Source organism: Urocitellus parryii (assembly GCF_045843805.1).
Source record: "Urocitellus parryii isolate mUroPar1 chromosome 13 unlocalized genomic scaffold, mUroPar1.hap1 SUPER_13_unloc_6, whole genome shotgun sequence".
NCBI classification, from domain to species: domain Eukaryota; kingdom Metazoa; phylum Chordata; class Mammalia; order Rodentia; family Sciuridae; genus Urocitellus; species Urocitellus parryii.
This window is the reverse complement of record NW_027551774.1, coordinates 455,502-476,960: the sequence shown is the minus strand read 5'-3', so window position 1 is coordinate 476,960 and position 21,459 is coordinate 455,502. Positions and strand designations below refer to the sequence as shown.

Sequence of the window (21,459 nt, the reverse complement as noted above, 5' to 3'; positions counted from 1 at the left end):
GTAGCCTTGGTTGCTGGAAGAAATCCACATCTGCATGAGATGCCACAAAAGCCAAACTGCCAACTGAACTTGACTTCTGATTTTTAAATAACTGTGAAGCCAAACTGATTTTTTTTTAAATCTTGTGTTTATCTTCCCATGACAGAGTGGACTTTAGTTTTTACTTTTTATAATTGAATTTAGAGGTGGACCTTAATCAAGATGTATTAATATTTAGATTTCCAGAGTTTAACAGAGTACTTACAATGTAATAGCCATTGAATAAAGTCAATAAAGTCTAAACCAGGGGCAGATGAAGCTGTTCTTCTGATGCAGACACTCAGTATAGGAATGCAGGGGGGATGGGGGGCTCCGGTTTCTTAGGCACAGTGCCTGCTCAGTCGTGTCTCAGTTCTGACTCTGCCTCTCTCTGTTGGCCTCCCTGGGAAATCTCTGTACAGCACACTGAGGCTTCACTTTTTCTTCCTTGGTAGGGATACATGTATATGCATTATGTCAGCCTCTTTTTCTCATCTATTATGTCATTATGTCAGCCTCTTTTTCTCATCTATTAACTATAATCAAAGTCAAAAGACTGGCTTGTAATTCTAACTCCTTGGGAGCTGATGCAGGAAGGTCACAGGTTCAAGGTCAGCCTGTCTCAAAATAGAAAATTAAAAGGGTTGGGAATGCAGTTTAAGGGCAGAGCACTTGTCTAGCCTGTGGGAGACCAAAGTAAAAAGAATGGAACTAACGTGAGTATATAACACAGACGTGAAAAGCAGACCATGAAATTGTGTGGCAAGAGTTTATCATCTAGCCGTTATTGGATAATCCAGGATATACTTGTTCTATTTCTTTATATCATCATAGATTATTGTCAGAATGGGACAATAATAAAAAATAATTCCTGTGTAGACCTGGAGAACATGCAAAGAATAGACTGGATGGAAATATCTTTGGCATCTCAGGTTTGGTCAGGTTGGACCCCCGTGTGATACCATTTGCACACAAACACCCACCTCCATTCTTTGCTAATCCCGGCTTTGACCTTGCAGAATGTTAATTTTCTAAAACATAATATTCATCTACCACCCATGAAGCATTTAAAGTCACGAAATGCTATTATTCACATTCTGTGACTCAACCCCTGTGCAAGCCAATTAATTTCCTAACTCTGTAATCTAATGTTTACATTTCTATGGGACATTAAGTATAATGGTGTTGTTTTGCCATCCATCTTTCTTTTCTTCCCCTCCCATTGGTCATTTTCTTTCATCACTGTATTCCCTTGAACCCAGCTGAGTTCACTGTTGCAATGGCTACAGTGACTGATACTTGGAATTTCTCTTTGATGCTCTGAAATTAGCTTGTCCTCCCATCACTCTGAAACAACTTCAGGTTTACTGACTTCAAAGCAGAACATGCTCTTTGATGGGGATTTTCCATTAGCTTGATGTTCCTTCATGAGGAGATGCTACTCAAGCTCCTCAGAGTAATATTGGAAAGATCAAAGCTCCGTGACCAGTCCCAAGAAGCACAGTGTGCCATGCAGATCTTGTGGAATCTCTTGGCACCGTTAACTTCTGTAGACTTGAGCTGTTGGGTAAGAGTCACTGAGGAAACAAGATGCAGATGGATAAGATCTCACCACTACTGAGTAATTCAAAATATGTCCTACAGAAGGTGAATCTCTACAATGTCCTTTTTGTCTTTGAGGAATTATTTTTCAGATGTATTGATTTTGTGTACGCTGTTGACACTTTATGTTAATAAGGGTGGTACGTTTGGGTATTTTCATGTGTATGTCCACTGCCCTGTTTTGATTCAAGAACTTTATTATGGGATATGACGTTGCTTTAAGGCAGTGTCTTTTCCCAGTTACACTCTATTTATAGCAAAATGCTCACTATCACTATAAATTTTCATGGATTCTGATTAGCATGTGCAGTTTCTCTATCTCTGCCACTTTTCCAGATTCTAGGGATTGGACCCAGCCATCCACATGTGCTAGACAAAGGGCTGTACCACACATTGAGGTATCTGAATGGGGACATAGATTTTACCAAATTCCTCCCAGACAGGTGAATACTGTCTGTGACAATAAGTTCTTAGTCTTTCAGGAATTAATCTTTGAGAGCCTCTGAATGCATCTGTCTTTGGCTCTTTTCCAATATTCCTTTCTGGGAAGTGCCGTGATGATGTAATGGTACCAATCATCTTCAAGTGTCACTTCTACACTCTCTCTTGCCTCTAAAATGAATAGATAGACATACTTCCCAGTAAGATTTAGGTCACCAGCAATTGAAATGAGTCAGGCTCAGGAAGAGTCTGGCTGGCAGAGAAGGAGGCAGCTTGGGTGTGGGATGGTTGTAAATATCTCTCTCCTTGCCGGGTGGGATCCAACCATGAGACTTGAAAGTTGAAGATTTCTTGCATCTTTCAGAAATGAAATTTGTTATCATTTTAAGCTGCTGGCTTTCCTGTAAGTCCTCTGTGTGCTGTTGAAAACTAATTTCCACCTTTTTTTTCTCTCTGCCCAGAGCTCTAGAAATCATAAGCACTTATCCACTATGGGCCTTCTGTGTGCTAAGCACTTTTGTGAAACTCCATGGATGTTAATGCGTCGGATTCTCACAACAGTCTTGTGAGGGAAGGCCTGTTTTCAGTCTCACGTCACAGATGAGGAAACTGAGCTCAGAGAAGGTGTGCAACCTGTGTAGGATGGAACTAAGATTCACACTTTAACTCCTTTGTCCTTCCTCTGAACTAGTACTCTATATTATGAAATGTCCCTAAAAGGGAAAGAAAAGAGCTGGTAAAGGGACTAGAACAGAGTCTTAATATATAAGACAAATTAACCTCCATACTGGAAAATATAGCTCTATCTAATGGTGGTGTATCTGTGTTGTTAATAACCACAGAAATCCAGTAATCAAAACTATAATCTCAATTGGTAAGTTGAACAATTATAAACCAAGTTCATACCAAATTAGACAAGCACTTCCTCTTTTAAGCCAAGAACTAAGTTGTCTCCAGTCATTTTGGATGGCAGAAAAACTTGAAGAAGTTTGGTTTTCTAATTTTCCAGTGTCCCTCTGCATTTCCTATTCATATAATTGAATTTTGTACCAATAATTTTTTTCTCTTAAAGGTTATTATGAAAGTTTATAAATAAATGTGATACTGAATTTTTATTATTTTTTGTTTTTATTCAAATATATATTATAGAGGTTCACTTGTATTGACTAGGGCTATACAATATTTATTTGCTCTTACAAGAGTCTTAAATTGCTAAAAATGTGGCAGATGGGGAAAAGGTTGACTTTTAGACTACCTGCAAGCACCAAGTCCTGAAAGCTGAAAGGCTTGCTTCCCCGATGGGCAGATCACTCCTGAGAGAGACCTTGTGGAGATCTCCCTCACCAGCAACCAATTTTCAAAAATTAAAATTGCTGCTTAATTTTTGAGCTAAATGTTCTTTATCGAAAACATGTGCTTTTATTTAGTTTCATTTTTTTCATGTATTGACTTCACAAGTCAGAGTTGACTATTTTTTTAACTTGGATTTTTTTTATTATATTAACTTATTTCATTCAAAAGTCCCCATACTGAGTTAAAAGCATGTAGTTAAATTTCTAGATTGAAGCAGCACAGTCACATTTGACAGGAAGTCAAGGCATTACCTAATGGACTAGTGTTTCAAGGTTATCACCTTGAAACTGGTCTTGAAACAAGTCTTCTAACACTTATGCTTTTCCATTTGCCTGAGAAAAACATTTCAGGAAATCTCCTTCGTTTTTCTTAGAAAATCAATCCTGCTGTGGTCTAGAATAGTCACATGGGGAATAAGGAAAAGCAAAACTCAAAACCAGATCGAAATCACCCATGCAAGACCTCTTCAGGAGCAGAACACTGTGTTAGACAACTACAAAGTATAAAAGCCCAAATATTAGCATTATCTTTGAGCAACACATAAAGACACAGAGGTGATGGGAACAGCAAAATGTGAAGTCTTTGCTGTCTTTCGAAAGCTTTCCTTAATTAATTGCCATCTCCTAACTGTATATGGCTTCATTTGGATTTGACAGTTTTGCTTTTAATTGTGCACATAAAATTAGTTCTATAACAAGGAATAATTGGTTTACATATATTTTGCACAGAATGTGTGTGTGTGTGTGTGTGTGTGTGTGTAAAGTAGCACTTAATACAATAATTTCTCCTGCATACATTAACCCCATGTGAGAAAATCAGACTTGTAAACTTTCAAATATTAAGCTGCACAAAATGGATGATTTTTTGAGGCACATTTTTTTATATATTTTTACGTAACCTAAAGAAAAGGGATAACCACACAAAAGACTTGCAGAAATATTTTTTTGTGAAATTAAATACGATAAACAATCTATCTCAGCTTGAATGATTGGGCTGGTTGGCTTCTGATGGCTTCACATGTTTTGTGCACCTTTGTTTATTAGAAACATATATTTTTCTGAAGATAACTGCTTTCTTTTTCTTCCTTTTACTTTGAAAAAACACAAGAGATTTTTCTGGGTAATGTTAAATGTTTTTGTATGTCTGTTGTTCCATCTTCAGTTGATTTTGACAGATGTTCTTTTGTATTATAGATAAGACACACTTGTTTTTTGATTAACTGAATGATCATGACCTTTATAGTTGATATTGTAAGGCCACGTTAGAAAGCTGAGAAGAAACGGCAGAACTGTAGTTCTGGCAGGCTTCTCTGGAAGGCCCAAAATAGTGTTATTGAAGTCATGCTCTCTCAACAAAGCATCGAAATAAAAAATGTATGCCTTTATTAGTTAAAGTCCTCCAGAGAAACAGAACCAGCTGTGTGTGTGTGTGTGTGTGTGTGTGTGTGTCTTTTACAAACAAACAAAATCTTCACTAATGTGTGTACATGTATAAGAATCAAGAGAAGTCAAAGTTACTGGGAATGAATAAATCATTTAAACTGAGTGACACTGATTCTTAAAAGAAGAATGATCTTAAAACAGACAACTCATTTGGTAGAAATATAACATTTCCTGATTTTTTAAAAATCAAATAGAATGAGAAGAAATAAACCAGTATAAAGACAGAAGTCAATGAGAATATATTAATAAATGTGTTTTTCAATGATCAATTTGGAAAATGAAAAAGCCTACCAGTGAGTATTAGGTATATCAACTTGTGACACCAATCAAGAATACATTGTTATCAGTGTTTTCCTCAATGAGCAACTAGAAATGTAACCTGTGTGTTTGCATGTATTGAGGTGTATTGGCCTATCCATTTTCAGGTGCAATGTACAATGTATTACAGTTAGAATTACTTTGTCATATCCTCTTTCCCAGGATCTCAGGTGGTTTATTTTGATGGACTAGGAGCCCTGCTATACAGATTGGATAAAAAGCCCATAAGACCGATAAGAGATGTTATTTCTTTGAAATTTAAAACCATGCAGAACAATGGGATTCTACTCCACAGAGAAGGACAACATGGAAATCACGTATCTCTGCAATTAATTAAGGGAAAACTTGTCTTTTCTCTTAATTCAGGTAAAAGGCATTTGTTCTTTCATGCCAGTGATTAAAATAAAAATCTGGCTAGTTGGAAATACATCCACTGGTACTTAATTTTCACAGTTAAGGAAAGAGACAATATGATTTATCAGTGAAACCAAACACCTTTGAGAGTTCAGGGACACATTACTGATAGTTACCCTGGGATAATAAGTGAAAAGTGGAATTGTCATGGGAAAGTGTGAATGAGAACTGAGGGACATTGCTAGCAAATGCATCCAGCCTGTACACATCTCCAGTATGATTTACGCAAACAGCACTTTTTTGACAACTGTGTAAGAAGGCCATTATAAATGCATTATACATATAATATATCACATATTGTCATTATACATAATCATACAGATAAGAATAGGCTGTTGTGAAATTATGAGCTGGTGCCGATAGTGATGTTCTAGCAAAGAAAATACTTGCAAGGTAAATGAGGATGTCATGAAAAGTCATAAAAAACAAATCACTAAAAAAAAGGCAATTTCAACAAAGTATAAAAATGAATACAAAAGAAATCACAAAAGATATCAAGATATCATTGTGCTCAGATGAAGAGAAAGATGGATGATAGCTACGTGGGATGGAAGGGTGGACATAAGTTGTAGTGCTGATGCAGCAAAGGGAATCCATGTTTTTTAACAGAACCACCCCAGCCTGCTGTGCTTTCTCCTTTCAGGCAATGCCAAGCTGCAGCCTGCTGGTGCCCACGTGAACCTCACCCTGGGCAGCCTGCTGGATGACCAGCACTGGCACTCCGTCCTCATTGAGGTCCTCAGCACTCATGTCAACTTCACGTTGGACAAACACACTCGTCATTTCCATGCAAGGGGAGAATCTAGTTACCTGGATCTTAACTTTGAGGTTATCACAAATTGCATAATTTTAAAAAAAAATTGTAGTTGTAGATGGATAGAATGCCTTTATTCTATTTGTTTATTTTTATATGGTGCTGAGGATCAAACCCATATGTGAGGCACGTGCTCAACCACAGAGCCACGTGCTCAACCACAGAGCCACAACCCCAGCCCTATAAACAGTTTCTTAACTTCTTTGAGGACATAACATCTTTTGCAATACATAGCCAGTATGTATCTAACTTTTCAATAACATCTATTCTGCCTGTTCCTCAAGGATAGTTTTGAGCTACTTTTGAGCACATGAAGAATCAGAGCAAACCAGGAAAGCTGTGATGAGTGTCTGATATCCATGGTTTTGGCACATAATATCTTCAGAGACCCTGGTCTATACCAGATCATCCATGATTTTATTACCTTAACTGTGTAATAACAAAATATAGGACCCAGTGTAGAGGTTGGCAATTTATGGGCCTGAATCTGGTCTTATTTTAAAAGAGCCATTTTGTAGTTTTAAAAAGTTTCATTGGAACATGTGTCCTTTTCCAAAATATGTTGTCTGTGGCTGCTTCGGTGCTAAAACTACACTATGGAGTGGTGCAGAAGGTACCAAGTGACCCACAGAACAAAAAAATATTCACAAAGTGGCCTTTCACAGAGGAAATTTGTCCACCTTTTTCTTTAAGTTAATGCACAAAGTCTGGTGCTAGAAATAACACCATCAAAAAGTGCCACCTAGAATAGGGGGGCCTCATTTGAAATGAACAAATGTGGAAATATAATCTGACACAGATGGATTTGTGACCACCATTGCTTGCACCTGTTAACCGTAACTGTTTTAAACAGATAATCAAAACATCACTAAACAATGCTATTTATGTCATTTTTTTTCTAAGATCAGCTTTGGAGGAATCCCGACATCTGCAGGGTCCCTGACAATCTCACATACAAACTTTCATGGATGTGTAGAAAATCTTTATTATAATGGAGTGGATATTGTTTAATCAGCCAAGAAACACAAACCACAGGTCCTTGTTATGGTAAGAAGCTTAAAAGGAAAGGGAAGGAAAATGAAGTCTTAGTGTTTTGTGCCCTTAAAATATTTCTTTTGCCCTTAAAATATTCAACTCTTATTATTTAAACAGTGACCATGTGATAGAAGTTTTTTATTATGTATTAAAAAGCTAAAAAGTAAATGTGCCTTGCAGGACATGCTTATTTCATGTTAATATGAAGTAAAGTAACTTCTTATTTTTGCATGGAGATCAGACTTTGTATGTCTCAAATATTTTGGGTATTATTATTCTCAGGGGAGTAATTATTTTGCAATGAAAATCTCCAAGGAGCTATCCCTAAATAACTGGAAATATTTCCAAATCAGTAAACTTCTTTCCATGTTTAAAATTAAAAATACCTAAGTTTTGGGTTACAGGGCAAGTTCATGTTCAGTTTGACAAGTCTTAGAAGCACATCATGGGACTGATATTGTTTTAAAAAGTGTTTTCTTTCCTCTTATGGGCTGCAAGGAGTTGGCTTATGGGTTTTAGAACCAAAATCTGACAATACCTTTGGTTCTGGTTCAACAGGTCACAAAATGAATAATTCACTTGGGTTTGCAGGTAGAAAGGGGGAAAAATATAGCCATGAGACCCATGAATCTTCCAAGGAGCTTAAGGGGAAAAAAAGAGAAGAAGAAGGAGGAGGAGGAGGAAGAGTTAGAAGCCTACTGTGAACCATGCCAAGGAAACATAAATGGTGGCTAAGAAAACATTAAGGTGCTCGAAAAGCGAAACACGAAGGGAACACTGATAAGAAGGCTCCAGGTACCTTTGACAAGGTGAAAGATAAAGGAAGAACAGTCTTTTACCTGAAGTCCCCATCCTTGGAGAAACTGAGACACTAAATATTTCTGGGACAGAAAGGAGAAGGGAGACTCTCGGTTACTGACACCAGCTTTGCCAGAGGTGCATTCTCAGAAACCAACCTAATGCAAAGATGTGTCTGGACAATGGGCCTCCACACCAAGAGGCCTAGCTAACACCTCCGGAACTTCAACCCATCATGTATTTGCCAATCCCTGGTGTAAAGAAGAGTCCTTCATCCCTGCCCTGACATCTTTGGCACTGTTGCCCTACCTACTATCATTGAGGTGAATGGGAATGAGTTAAGAATGAGTCACAAGGAGCCACAACTATTGGAGGGACTCAGACATTGTTTTCCATGCAAATTTCATATTACCTTAACTGTGTAATAACAAAATATAGGACCCAGTGTAGAGGTTGGCAATTTATGGGCCTGAATCTGATATTATTCACTGATGGATTTCTTGGCATAATTATCATCTGATTATAACCAATCAGGAGAACCACAATAATCCTGACACTTATGGAGTCCTAAATATCCTTCTAAAGAAAACTATTAACCAATTAATTGCATTGGTTGTAGATGGTGAAATGTATCAGTTTGACATGGAAACAAGCAAAAAGAAGATTCCTTCCAAATTATGCATGGGAATAAAAAAACTGTAGATATAAGAATTCCATTTTGAGAGTTATTTCAATGTCAGATGTTCTTTATAAAAATAGAAAATCTGTTGCTTCAACATTTAAAAGGGAAAAAAATATAATATATATATATATATATATATAATATATATAAAATTTGGTAAATTCAATTGTCATAATTGACTCATTCACCTAATCATCACTCATCTGTGGCAGGAAGCTTCTCTTCTGTGTGGGTGCAAACCACCCCTCCTAAACAATGAGGACAAGTGTTTGGAACAACCCAGCCCCGGTAGGCTGAAGAGGGAGAGGCAGACAGTCAGGAGTGCACAGAGTGCTCTTTATTGGGGGTCTTATGGACAGAAGCTCCATCTTGGGTGGCAGCAAAACCAATGCATCTCCACAATTTGGGTCAGAAGGAGGGGCATATGTATGGATTAGGACAAAAATTACTTCATGCAAACCAGAATGTTCCTGGCTTCTCTTAAGCTAATACCAAAGAACAGGGCTCATTCCTGCACCAGGGTCAGGTTCTGAAGCTCCACCTACCACTCTAATGGTCTTATCTATTTGTAGTTTGCTGCAAAACTATGCAGAACAAAACTGGCCAGCTTCCTCTGGGACCATGATTGTTATGACTCAAGATGGCTGTGGTCAGGTCAGACTGGATCCCCACCATTTGCAGCTGACGAAAAAAATTAAAAAATTAATAATAGTCTGATGGTTAGATTTATACTATGGGTTAGTGTCTATTACTGTTCATTTTTTTATATTTAATTCATCATAGCAATTTTTTTTACAATAAAATTTATCACATTCAGTAGATTTTTTTTAAAAGCCAAGAATGGATGTTCTGATATATATATATATATATATATATATATATATATATATATATATATATAGTTTTAATGTACATTGAAGATTATTTTAAAATTTTAGTTTCTGAAGTACATTAAGACAGAATTTTTAAAAATATGATTCAGTCTTAAAAGTGACTTTAATCCTTGGATCAGTAATTCTAAAACTTGGCTTTAGCTTGGAGGCACCAGAGGAGATCTAAAAGATACTCTCACCTCAATCCACTCCAGGAGACTGGGATTTAATTGGTCCGGTTGTGGATTTTTAACAGCCATCGAGTTCAACAAGGCTTGAGAACCACTAAACTAGATTGTCTATGTTACTTTAGTAATGCTTCCCCCCGCCCCCAAATCATATACAGTATATTAATAAAAATTATTCAAAGAAAATTCCAAATAGAATAAAAATTGCTTTTTCTCTGTAACTGAAATTCATACATGTAAATAACTACCCACTGTTCCTTCCTTCCACCATCTGAAATAAAAAACAAAAACAAACATAAATAACAACATAAAGATGGCGCCTTACTTGCCAGATATTAAAACATGCCCAAAGCCCATAAGAATCAATATGGTGTTGGGTCGGGTTTGGCCAGTTGGTAGAACAAAGCAAAGACATCAGAAAGATCCCAGTCTACTTGTAAGTTAGTAACAAGTTGTAGGGTTCAGCTCAGTGGAAAAATGGAGGAACTATCTCATAAATTCTTCTGGAAAAGACCAGTGTCCAGAAGGCAGAAAGTAAACCTGGCAGAAAGTATACCAAAATATGTAAATTTCAGGAAGATGAGAAACTAACAACAATGATAGCAATTCTTGGAAGAAAGTCTGTGTGATTATGCATAGAACTTGGTGGGGGGCATGAAACTTTCCTAACAAACTGGAAACTCAAAAGCTACCCAAGAAAACAGAGACATGATTGAGTATAAAAATTAATATCTTTATGCTAAACACACTATAAGCAAACTTTTTATGTAACTGCCTGAGCTGGAAAAAAAAATTTGGAATACTGTCAAAGTATAATTTTCCAAAAGCTAAACAAATATGAAGCAAGTAATTGTTGAAAAACCTTATGTCAAAAATGTAATTGACTCATTAATTAATGAGAAGATCAGTAAAATACTGAAATTGGTACAAAGTATATTTTGAGGAATGTTATTTAGGAAAGATCAAATGTTGTTCAGGAGAACAGTCAGAGTATGGAAATGTCCTGGTCATTGTCATCCATCAGAGGACTGGAAAATGGCGGACATAGAATAACTCCTATTGAATTAGATGATACCTTTGCTAATGCTGAGAAATAGAAAAGAGGAGATTTTCACACACACACACACACACACACACACACACACTCACACAAAGTCATCAGGATAGGTTTTTCCAATTATGATAATACTTACATTGGAAAATCAGACAAATAACATAGATTCAAGCTTTATCAAGTAGATTAGTTGATAACATTCTGGATTGAAAAAAAAAAAAGCCCTTGTAAATCTGTGAAAAGTCTATCTTTCATTAGACAGAAGCTCCCTGAAGCTCTAAACATGAGCTTTTGTTTTATTTATAGGGAAATGTGTCCTTCTCATGTCCACAACCACAGGCCATCCCCATCACTTTTCTGAGCTCTAGGAGTGATCTGGCTCTGCCAGGCAACTCTGGGGAGGACAAAATATCTGTCACATTCCAGTTTGAACATGGAACAAAGAAGGACGTTTGCTGTTTGGTGAACTGTGGCATGGTGCGGGAAGTTTTCTCCTCTTTCTTAAGGATGGAAAACTCAAACTGAGCCTCTTCCAGCCAGGACAGTCATTGAGGAACATCACAGCAGGTAATGCATGTTCACATAAACCTTACAACCAACCAGAGGGGGAATCATTGTGTACTAAGTCAATACCTGAGATCACGAGACACCTAATGCTCTTATTTGGAGGAACAGGATGGCCATTTTCCTTGAGGATCTTCCAGACCGTTTATATGAGGGACATGTAGCCATTACTGTAGTGATTCTTGAACCCCAAATGATTATATACAAGAAAGGAGAACCCAGCGGCTCTGGAGGCTGAGGCAGGAGGATTGCAAATTCAAAGCCAGCCTCAGCAACTTAGTGAGGCCCTGTCTCTAAATAAAATATAAAAAGGGCTGGGGATGTGGGGATGTGGCTCAGTGGTTAAGATCCCCTGGTTCAATCCCCAGTACCAAAAAACAAAAAAAAAAAAAAGGAAGGAAGGAAGAAGTGCACTTTTCTGCAGATCTACTCCTGATATATCAGAAAAATATGTCCTATACTTAAGCTCCATTTCCTGATAAACAGGTGCCCAGCCTCCATCCAGTAGAAATGCTGAGGGGACCTAGTGAAGCAGACACCACACAGAGATGTTCACTTTTCCGTTACTTTCCTCCCTTCTCCATCTCTCCTCCTCCCTCTGCCTGCTCTCCTGTTCTGCTATGGGGAGAGGTATTCTCTACACAGTAGGTAACTTGAAGCAGAGGAGGAGATCCACTGAAGCAGCCATGGGGATTCTGAGCCCTGGGTTCTTGCAATCTCAGGAAGGATCTCAGATGAATCACATGCAGGAGTCCATTTGGGAAAGTGAGAATAAGAGAGAAGTGTACAGCACAGATGCTGAATGGCTCAGACTGTCTCTGAAGAGAAGGGAGTGGCCTTACAGAACTGAGGATTTCTAAGGGGTTTGAGTTTTTTTGTCTTTGTTCTATTCTCTTGAACCCCCTTAAGTGGTTAATTATGTGAATTAAGTAGAAGGGAACTTGATGTCAGGGTCACAAGGAGTCATAACATGGTTTTGGTGACAAGGGAGGGTCCTGGCCACCTGATTACAAGAGATGGTGGTGGCATGGTCTGGAACTGGGAGTTCCATTAAGGGATTATAATTAACTGTGGTTGGAGAAGGTTCTGGAACACCAGGCCCATCTCTCTGGAGCTTATCTGCTTTGATGAAAGTTCCCCCTGACTTCAAGCTAGACTTCCCTGAAGGGATTATAATTATGTATGGGTTGGCGAAGGCTGGACAGTTTGTCCCCCAGCCCTGCCATTTTGCAGAAGGCTGCCTGCCCAGTCAGGCTCCCTGTGGCCTCAGTTTGGGGACTCATGGAGTTTTCTTAGTGATGTGTCTGAGGTCTTCCCTGTTTCTTACTGCCTTCTGTTGTTCTTCCCCTACCCACTGGCTCATGGCCGACTCACCTACCAGACAAATTGATAACTGTTGCCTTGTCCTGAAAGATGCCAGCAAATACCAGGAGTCCTTACCCTTTTGCTGAAGGCTGAACCATTTTCAAGACACCCTGTGTTCAGGGAAGAATCCCAGCAATTCAAAAATCACAGAAGTCCCTAAGCCTCCACTATTTTCCCCTTGTGAAGTGGAAACCTTAGTCTTCAAAGAAGGAACAACAATAGGAAGGAAATCTGGTTTTATTAGCACAATGGTTATTCCCCCCCCCCCCATTGGGCCCCCTTTTTCCCATCTCTGTCCCAGGACCTGTTTTTGTTGGGCAGATGCTTTCCCTGCTGGGTTAGGGGCTCAAATCCTCAGGAGACAAACCTAGCAGTAGATTTGACACTGATCTGCTGTGTGGTGTGGGCAAGTTTGGTAACTACAGGGATTATTAAATTTTCCTGATTGGATTTGCAAATTTAGGACAAGATCTGAGTCCTGAATCCTTGTCATGCCTAAATCGGCCTCAGGGCTTTTCTTAAAACAGGAAGGGAGTTTAAACAAGAAGAAGGGGCAAAGGGTCATTTTTCATAAGGCCAGGTGATTATCAGGCCCCAAACAGATTTCTTTCAGCCTGAGACACACTTGACTGCTGCTGAATATTGCTTATGAAAGTCGGATTTTGAGACCTATGAGGAAGGAATTTAGAAGGTAGGGCCTTATTTCAATACTTCTGGAATAATCCAGCAAGCACAAATATTAGAATCTGTATCTACCCTCCCTCTGATCCCAGAAATATTACTGGAGATAAAACAGAGGTATTCAGATTGGATATGTATTCTTCATCTTTTGAAAATGCAAAGCTATTTTCTGTTTCCTCACAAAGAGCATTCCCCACAATACACAAACATATGTCAAAGATCAACTCATTCACTAGTAACAGAACCCATTCTGAGGAAATAAAAATGAGATCACCTGCCAGTTTAGTGAATCTTCTTCACAAAGAGAGAAAATAATGAAATGATCTTATTATTGAATAAGTATTAAACCAGACTTCGATGCCCATCTCAGTGATTGCTATCAAGACGATAAAAAAAGAGAAAGAAATCTCATCCATCTCTGTAGCCAACCAGATGTCACCCATTACACATAAGTCCTCAAGGTTAAAAAAAATCTAATAAATAAGCCAGGCTCAGTGGCACATGCCTATCATCTCAGCTGCTCTGGAGGCTGAGGCAGGAAGATCACAAATTTGAGGCTAGTCTCAGCAACCTAGGGAAACCCTGTCCCAAAATAAAAAAAATAAAAAGGGCTTGGGATGTGGCTCAGTGGTTAAGCTCCTCTGGGTTCAATACCCAATGCAGGAAGAAAAAAAAAGAAAAGAAAGAAAGAAAAATCCAAGAAACAAGACCATGTAAAAGTAGAAGGGAACCATCAATGAAGAGGAACAGGATGTGGGAGGAGAGGTGATGGTGTGTGGGAATGTCCAAAACATGTCACCTTCATGGGAGAATGTGATGCCCACTACTCAGTATAATTAATATGCTCTAATAAAGAATTTCCTACCAAGAAAAGATAACTCCTATTCAAGTAAGAGGACCCAACAGGGCCTTTTGCTACAATAGCCCATACTAAATTCCTCTGGTAGATGGGGAGACCTCTGTAAAGACTCCTTGTTTTATCCAGAAGAAAACTACAGCCCTTCCCTCTTTGACAAGCAGGTAAGTCACAAGGTGGGGCCAGCACCCTGGTTAAACCCCCACACAGACATCTACAAATCTACATGTCAAAGAAATGTCTCCAGGACCCCAAGAAAAAAAATGTCCAATGTCCTTAGGTTGTCAAATTACAAAAAATCTAAATCGAATTTTTATAAGTTTTTTTAATAAGATTCCTAAAGTTATTTTAAAACTAAGTATTTTTTTTCTAAATCTACATACACATCAAAGAGGCAGAGGAAGAATTTACACGTTTTCTAAAGGAAATGTTCTAAGAAAAGGGTGCGCAAGTGAAAGTTTTTGGCATTAAGGAAGTTTTTGTTTGTGTGTTGCTGAGACTGGCTTTGAACTTGTGATTCTCCTGCCTCAGCCTCCCCAGCCATCGGGATTACAGGCATGTGCCACTGTGGCCAGTGATTTATGTTTTACACCAGGAAAGCCAGTTCAAAAAAGAACTCCAAATGCTTCACATGTATAGTCAGAAAAAGGAATCCTGAAATGAAATTGCACATAAGTGCAAATCTAGCAAAACTGGTCAGTGTCCAAAGGACAGCAAAGCCCTGTGTTCCTTCCTTGAACTGCGTATGTGTCTCTGAATAGATCTCACATGCATTGCTCTCTGTTCTCCACAAGTCAGTTTCTGTCCCAACACGGTTGTAAAATACCTAGTCAAAAATAGAGAGTTATAAAATCAGCTTAATTCTTTTATTGAAAAGATTCCCAGCCACCTCTTTGGTGCATTTCAAAGTCTGTTCAGATTTTTTCCTTTAGTAGTTAGACATTATTGCTAACATGTTGCATGTTTCCTAGATGTGGCAAAGTGCTGAGCAAGCGTTTTCTCCAGTTCTGGTTTGCACTCTAACAAGAATTAAATACAATCAAAGTCCTTACATCACACCCACACACCCACCACTTTAGCTGATGGATTTGGGAGAGTGACATTGTGCTTCCAATTTAGTTGTTGACAAGAGATCATCTTCACATGCAAACATATTTAAAAAAGCATCTCTGTTGTAGAACCTTACTTCATTAATTTAAGATTTCTCATTAAAATGTTCATAAATTCTGTGTATGATTTCCTTGGATATAAATTATGGTCAAAGACCAATTATAACCTAACAGTAAAAAAGAAATTATTTGCAGGATAAATGATAAACTTAAAAAAATTACACCAAATTTACTTTCATTTTTCAAAAGATATTTTTAGAGAGGGCACTGTCAGGATTTTACATAGCTATAAAAAGAACATGTCAAGGATTTTATTTAACTCATTAGTTAGTGAAGGAACCAGATGTTATAACAAATTCAAAGGATAATTCAGAGGATGACAGATAATGTAAGCAGAAAGTGACAATGAATTTACGTATAATATAAAACTAGTCTGTTTCCTGGGGTGGGACTAGGGGGGAGGAGGAAGGAGGTCAGTTGGGTTTCCACCAAATTCATTTGCATGTCTGGGGACAACCATCTTTCACTTAATTTGACTTTTCTATGGTTTTAACAGTAGCAAAGGAACTCAAAGAAGGTAAAAGGCACAGAGATGCACAGTATCAAAGGAACCCAGAGATTGTGTTTAGACAGGGCCTGTGTTTACATTGAGGACATTAGTCATCTGGTGTGTTTCAAAGTACAGTTTTTCCTTATTACTCTTAGTATTTCTGTTTCTGCTTCACATATCACTGAAGGTTAAAAGGGAAAACTGGAATATTAACATTAATCTTTAAAATATAAGAACCACACTACATTTGAAATGCTAATAATATATTAACTTTTTTTTAAAAAAAGTATTTGTGGCAAGGAAATAAAATGAGCAAGAACCATTTTAATAATTAGCAGGCTTCCTAAGATCATCATCTAAAATGTTAAATGTATTACAAAAATTCCTAATAACCTAGAGGTTAATAGATTTGACTCCTTAAGATTTTTGCCTAATTTTGAAACACCAATGAAGTATTCACATAATAGGCTAATTTCACTTTTAATCCATTTATTGGCACATATCTTTGACATATTACTTAATGAAAGAAAATAATAGACTAACTCTAGTGATTATAAATACTTAGTGCTTAAAGTTGTCATCAAATAATTTATCATGCTATCATATTATTTCAAAATAATATGATATAATAATACGGATATAAATGTAAATATATAAAAATGGTGTACTTACATGTAAGGTATACCTCTAGTGACTTCCTAAGCATTTTAAATCAAATATTAAATAAAAGAAGGTACAATGGTGTCTGCAATTGTAATGCTCTCATTCAGAGAACACAGGGACATATGTTAAAGATTTTAGCTGGGGTTGTGGCTCAGTAGTTGAGTGCTTCCCTAGCTTGTGTGAGGCACTGGGTTCGATTCTCAGCATTACATATAAATAAGTAAAATGAAAGGTCCATTGACAACTAAAAATAAAAATAAATTTAAAAAAGATTTTATTTAGCTCATTAGTTACAAGGAAACCAGTAAGATGAACCAATCAGTTCAAAGGAGAGTTTCAAGTACCATGCATACTGGTTGACAAGGAATGACAAAATGAGTTTACAAACAGATACAACTTCAGCAATAACTAATTATTGTATCTCACAGGCACAATAATTTGCATTTCTGTGGACAAAAAATCATTTTGCATTGCCACCAGTTTTGCTCAACTATTCTGAAATCCCTCAAACAGTGAAAGCAGGTTGACCTTGATGGATGCACTATAGTGGGTGCTTAATGACCTTTTTTCCCATTCAAGACTTTTACAGTTTTTCTTTACTTTTCTTTTTTTTTTTTTTTGTACCAGCGATTAAATTTAGGGCCATCAAACCACCACTGAGCCACATCCCCAATCCTTTTATTTTTATTTTTATTTTTTTATTTTGAGACAGGTTCTCACTAAGTTGCTTATGGCCTTGCTAGGTTGCTAAAACTGGTCTTGAACTTGTGATTCTCCTGCCTCAGCCTCCTGAGTCACTGGGATTGTAGGCATGTGCCACCACACCTGGCTACAATTATTATTGACTTAATTTCAACAACTATCTCCTGATTCTTTGAGAATATTTTTATTAGATTTAGTGAAGCAAGTAAATATTCCCTTTGAAGACTGAACCTTATAAACTGCATTTTGAATCCCATGGGTAAAGACTTTGGGCATGTATGTCTGATCATTAAATTCAAGGTGCTACTTTAAGCACATTATCAGAATTTATTAAGTGACTCCTTAGAAGGAGTAATATTTTTCACCTGTGTGCTCTGGTCAAAATAAATGAAATCCTTTCATTAAAGAAAGGTGGCTAATTTTTCCTTTTGCCCGTGATACATCAACATGTAAATACTGCTCTCTCTGGACTGATTCAGTGGTCTGAAAAATTGTTTTCAAGTGTTTACAAAGTTTATAATTCATCCTTGCCTTTCACCGACCTTCCCTCCAGGTGCTGGGCTCAATGACAGGCAATGGCACTCTGTGTCCCTGTCTGCCAAATAGAACCACCTGAGTGTGGTGGTGGACAGTGACATGGCTCTCCAACCTCTGGTGATGGGGCTGACTGGTTCCAGCAACACCTATTATTTTGGAGCTAAGTGAAGGCAGGTCAACTACAGGGGACAGTGGAACCATCTTTATCTTTGCTGCCCTGCCTGCATCCAGGGTCTCTTGTCAATTTAAATCAGTTCATATTAAGAAATGATCTCTCTCCTTCTATAACATATCTAAAAAGTTTAATTTTTTAATCTTACTGATACAAAAAGCAATCCTTCTAGTAATTTTACTTACTGTTTCAATGACCTCATAATTTCACATAATGTTAAAATAAAATACATGCTAGCTACACACATTAAACTGGAAACAAGTGGAATTTTTTTCAGACAGCAAATGTCATAAGCAAATTCTCTACAACAGATGATTTTAGACTTCTAACAGCTTTTAAAAATCAAATAAATCAGGCTGGGGTGTGGCTCAGTGGTAGAGCACTCAGCTAGCATGTGCAAAGCCCTGGTTTCTATCCTCAGCACCACATAAAAATAAATAAATAAAATAAAGGTATTGTGTCCAACTACAACTAAAAAAATAAATATTAAAAAATCAAATAAATCATATTGACCAAAGTCATTGGCTTACTTAAAATCTTATGATACATATACTTCAACTCATATTAATTAATCATTTTTACAGCTCAGTATATAAATGGATAAATAGATATTTTTTAATATGAAGGGAGTAATAGGAAGTATAAAATATATTGTAAAGAATTTTTTGAGCATCAGAAATAATAAATAAAAATGAAGAAATAGGACACAAGTATACTAAATGTAGCCATAGTGCAATTGGTGCAAAGGGCCAGATATTTATATCCTCCCTAAATCCATATGGTAAAATCTTAACTTTGGGAGGATAATTAAGTCATAAGGATGGAAACTCAAGAATGGGATTGGGATCCCTCATAAAAGGACCCAGAAACTTCTCTTGCCCTCTTTTGGCTCTGTGAGGACCCATCAGGAGGGTGGCCACCTGTGAACTATAAAGCAGGCCCTCTGCACACCACGTCTCCCATCGCCCTCATCTTGGACTTGCCCCTCTCCAGAACTGTGGGACCTTAAATAGCCTCAGTTGGTGGTGTTCAGTGTCGCCATCTGAACTGATTTAGGCATCCGATGGACAGCACAGATCTATTATTAGGAAGGAAAGTTTGCTTTTTTATAAAATGTTTTTTTATTAAAAGAAACAGCGATATCATGGATCCTAGATGCTTCCGTGAGATGTGATGTGCCTTCCAGATTAGGCTAGTATACCCGTAACGCCAAGGGAAGAGAAACAGGTGAGGGAGCCACACAAAGGAGCACAGATACCCGTGCATGGCAGGACTGTCCCCATGTCACAGTGACACCACCTATGGGAAAAGAAACTATGGGAAAGAAAACTCATTCTGGAGTAAGAGAGCTTTCAACCCAGGAGGAGATTCCAGGGAAATGTGGACGCACTTCTCACCATACAGTTAGTGGATACCCCAACACCCAGGGCCACTTAACTAATGCAACCATGTGTGGTTCTCACTGGAGTGCTTCACAGAACTACATCACCCTCCTTTCTTTTTCTTTCCCTTTTTAATTTTGAGGTTCTGGGGATCAAACCCCAAGGCTTGTTCATATTAGGTGAGCATCCTACCACTGAGCTATACCTCACCCATCACCCATCCCTCCTTTCCTACAAAATGAAGAATCATATGTACTCAGAAATATAGACCTAGTAGAAAAACTCTTTTGCATACATTCCACAATTGCCTTCTAATCCATCTGTGTGTGTGTGTGTGTGTGTGTGTTTCACATTGAACATGTACATTTTCAAACAAATAACCACATATATTCAAAGACTTCACTAAGCTGTTTTGTGCCACAGAGTGTATATTTATACTGTTACAGTAAATTTAAATAACTTAGAAAAATCCCTGAGCAAACAAAGCTAGTTAGGCTTCATAAGTGACCTTAACCGTGTTTGATTTGCAAACATAAGGCAAAATTTAACTTGGTTTATTTCTTGTAAATGCCTGTCTTTCAAAAATTCAAAACTGATGTTAATAGATCAGAAGCCACCAACAAACTTATATCCACAGGGATTTTCCAGCACGGTATACCAAATAGGCAGTTGTATAACCAAACAATCGGTGTGCCTGTGTGTGTGTGTGTGTGTGTACAGAAAGCAGATGCTCACTTCCATGTTTGAGGACAAAGCCTTCCCATTCCACCCTCATGGCAGAATCAACTCCCTTTTATAGCTGCCTCACTCGAAAATTGCTCTTAGCTCAAATAAAACACTTCGCATTTTACTTTTCCTCAATTTACCTCTTAACAGTTGTACATATGTATCTATAGTTAGATGTTCCACTTCTCTGGGTAAACAAAAGGAGTTTCAGTTTCAAGACATCAAGGAATTAGCATCTTGATTGATCTTGAATGGATGATAATATAAGGAGCCCTCTAAATAAATAAATAGAAAATGCCGCTACACATGCCAAACTTTGGGACCATGCTCAGTTAGCTTTAGGAATGGTGGTCCAAGATTGTTAGCCATCTGAGGAGTTTTGCATGTTGAGGATGAGGCTAAATTTAAGATTTCCAAGTATGAGTTACAAGATACCCCTTACGTCTGCTCTCAAAAGATGTGATATTTTCAAATAATTATCTCTAATAAAAAAATTTTCCAACCAAGTGCAGATGAACAACAAACTGTTCAGGGATACTCTGTGAAGATGAGGACAAAAATATGTATAATGAGAGCAGATGACAGAATTGTGATCCAAGTGGCTTTGTTTGCACAACTGTTAGCCCAGATGGAAAAGGTCCAGAGAGAATCCACCAAACAGACAATAGGAAATGTGAAATGGGACACTTTCTGAGAACGTGTGCTCATACCCGTTCCCATTTCCTTCAGAAAGATTTGATGTGTCTCAATAGACAACTACATGAAAGCCAACGGCATTTCATGAAGGAATGTGTGAACATCTTGGGTGGGCAAAGCTCCCCCCAGAGCTGCCCTTATCCCTGGAAGCCATGAACATGTTACATGGTGGAAAAGACTTTGCAGATGTAATTGAGGTTACAGACCTTGACATGGGCACATTGCCCTGAATTCTCCAGGCAGGCTCAATGGAATCTTAAGAGCACTTGGGGATTTTACTCTGGTTGGTGGCAGAGAAGCCCAAGGGAGGTGTGACAGAAGAGTCAGGCAGATTAGAAATAGACGTCTGTGCTGTTGCTGGTTTAGAAGATGGGTCCAGCAATGTGACTAAGAAAACAGACAGCCAGAAGGATCCAAGAGGCCCC

At 37.9% G+C, this 21,459-nt stretch overlaps 1 pseudogene; it reads left to right on the top strand.

Annotated features, from left to right (window-relative positions):
• LOC144251444 (contactin-associated protein-like 3) overlaps positions 1–21,459 on the top strand; it is a 191,887-nt pseudogene that overhangs the window by 63,442 nt on the left and 106,986 nt on the right.